General features: G+C 34.8%; 1 non-coding gene across 1 annotated transcript; it reads right to left on the bottom strand.

Annotated features, from left to right (window-relative positions):
* Positions 1-1,142: 1,142 nt before the first annotated feature.
* Positions 1,143-1,214, bottom strand: Trnah-gug (transfer RNA histidin (anticodon GUG)). Its single transcript has one exon. It is a non-coding gene; the product is annotated as a tRNA-His (tRNA).
* Positions 1,215-2,939: the final 1,725 nt, after the last annotated feature.

Below are 2,939 nucleotides of genomic sequence, written 5' to 3'. Positions count from 1 at the left end.
ACATAGTATTTCCAAAATTATTTTGAAATGAAAGTTTGATCGATTTCAAGTTCGTAATACTAAGTACTGTTAGAATATGGTCAAATATCTAAAAGAAAAAATAGCCTTGGAAGGCTTATGTCTCCTACATTTGAGCCCAAGAATTTTTAAAATTATTTATTTTTTGCTTAATAAACAGTCCTTAGCGACGTATCATAGAGTTAGTGTGACATTTTTTAATCACCCTGTAAATGTTGAAAATTATCCTTATGCGATTTTATGTGAGAACTTACGAAGCTAAAAACTGTCAGGAAAAAAAAACTTTATAAAGCCTAAGAAGAGGCCATTCGGAATATGTAAAGGTATATTGGGCGTTCCATTAAAAAAAAATATGTTCTGTGTTACGCCTCAAAAAGTGTACACTCTGTATTGTTGAAAATACAGCGAGAACCGGACAACTTTACTCAACCTGTATTATTTCTGGATGAAGTAATATTCTCAAATCAACAGAATCGTATTTATTACAAATTTGACTTCATAAAACATCGCATCCTTGTTCAGGGTAAAAAAAGAAGAAGACGTAAATTACAAAATCATATACAGGGTGTCCCAACAAGTTATACCCTAATCTTAGATTTAGATTTAGTAAAATGTGGAACTTACATGTATTTTTACAAATTTATTTTTTGTAAAAAAATATTAGATATGAGGAGTAGAAACTCATTGAATTGTCCTGTGGAAACCGATGATACTGAAGCATAGTTGATTTTTTTCAGACCAAGGCAAGTAAACGAACATTAGGGTGATTATGATCAAGTTGCCTTTGAAAAATTTGTTACTGCATTTTACTAAGAATTTGCTATTTCCATGAGTAAGATAGCAATTTGTTAAAACTCCTGCATTATTGTTTGTCTATTTGTCAGACAGGAAACAGTGAACAAAACTTGACAAAGTTTTGAAAGTTGAGATTTCTAACAGGCCGACTTGGGTACAATCTTTTTTATAATCACCTTGTATACTTGTATGAATATTTTTTAACAAAATATGAAGGATTGTAATGTTGTGGTTGATAAATTATTATTGTTACTAAACAAAGCTATAATATATTTCTTTTATAAAAAAAAAATAATGAAATTGAGATTGCAAAAAATCTCGATTTTCCATGCCGTGACCAGGATTCGAACCTGGGTTACTACGGCCACAACGTAGGGTCCTAACCACTAGACGATCACGGCTATTCGAGATAAAGAACTGACACTCGATCTAATCCATTTTACTTTTCTTCATGCTCCAGTAAACTTACAGAAGAAAGAGGTTCAATAACCACGTGTAGCTAAGAATAGCTTGCTTTTACCTGAGTACAAAACAACAAATTCTAACTTAATTTTCCAATATTTCTTAATAATTACACTGTATCAGTTGTTCAATTTTTTTTTGTGGTAAGAAGTAAATTCCTCAATAGCAATTTTGTTGAAGATAGATCATTTACACAACGAGAAAGGAGATCCTTTTTGTCCTACACGACAATGTTATTATTAAAAAAAATTAGGAACTGGATTAATATTAATTTTTTTACAATTTTCAAATTTCCAAAATCTGGTTATTTTGATTCACATTATCATGAAAATTAGTTCAGACTTACTAAGTACGTCAAAATATTTTTAAAATTTTCCTTTTTGATTTCAAAATTGAACAGACGAATGCACACTCCACCTATTATTTGCAATTGTAATATTATATTTCTTGTATTTAGGCTTTGTCCGTTGGAAATATAGAAGTATTATTAGTACTATGTATTTTGCTGCGATATTGCCAATTTGTTCAAAGGACCCCAATTCCGGAAGAACCAGTATATACATGTTGCGAATTCGCACGAACGTTTTAAAACAAACAAGTAGAAACACTGTACTTAGAAAAACTGTGAACTAGTTATAAATCATCAGCAGCTACTATAAAATTTAATTGGTGATAAAATATGGCTTCATCGCGACGAGGAGCCCAGAGAACCTCTTTAGTGATGTTTATAACAATATGCCCCTATTACGGGCCATAAATTTTTTTCTATTTTGATTTATGTTCCTATCTAATTTGACGCTCCGAACAATTTGTATCTAATTAAATTTAATTAATTTACGATCGAGCTGCGTCAAGATCCTCCGACGCGAACGATATTCGCCATTCCGAAAACCTCCATTGAAGGGTGAATTACGCTTCACACAAGTCAAAGGTAAGACGTTACCCTGACGTGAAAAGTATGACAATGGCATCGCCAACCACCGAGTTGAGAAATGACCAGAAAATCGCATTCACACATTGTCGTATTAGGCCTGACATCTCCAAACATCTCTTTCATTAAAACGGCCATTATTTAGATTAATGTTGCCCCCGACTGTGGTTTAGAATAACATTGAATCCGTTGGTTGCCAACTGCCAAGAACTGCACGATGATAAAATACGTGGCTTTTTTATTGTAACTTAAGTTTTGCCGTGATATGTTTGGCCTCCTGCTGGTGCGCACAATGCCTGCTCTGCGATGGAAGCGCTGTGCATTTTTAATGGACAACCCCAATACAGCTGTCTCAATTTCGAGGACAATAAACGGGCGCTGCTCCAGCACGATGGGGTTGACGTCGATCCTAAAGGTACACGCTGCCGATCCCGCTATTGTTTCTTCCACCTTCAGAAGTGACTTCGTTGTTTCATTCTCTGTCCTGAACGTAACCTCTTGACGACGAAAATCTAGTAAAATTGTCTTCATAGCTTCAATGTATTTTATAAAATAAAATGTGTCTCCTGCTCTGTGCATTTTTAATGGCCAACCCCAATACAGCTGTCTCAATTTCGAGTACAATAAACGGATGGTGCTTGGAGCACGATGGGGTTGATGTCGATATGTTGTGCCGCGGTGGCTCGATCCACGTTCGACCGCTCTACATGCTGCTGATTCCCGCCCTTTCCCT

This window comes from Zophobas morio, unplaced genomic scaffold, assembly GCF_036711695.1.
Source record: "Zophobas morio isolate AGI-343-1 ecotype UQ-CSIRO unplaced genomic scaffold, CSIRO_AGI_Zmor_V1 ptg000012l, whole genome shotgun sequence".
Classification (NCBI taxonomy): Eukaryota; Metazoa; Arthropoda; class Insecta; order Coleoptera; family Tenebrionidae; genus Zophobas; species Zophobas morio.
Note: the sequence above shows the minus strand (reverse complement) of the source record. Positions and strands in the feature narration are given on the sequence as shown.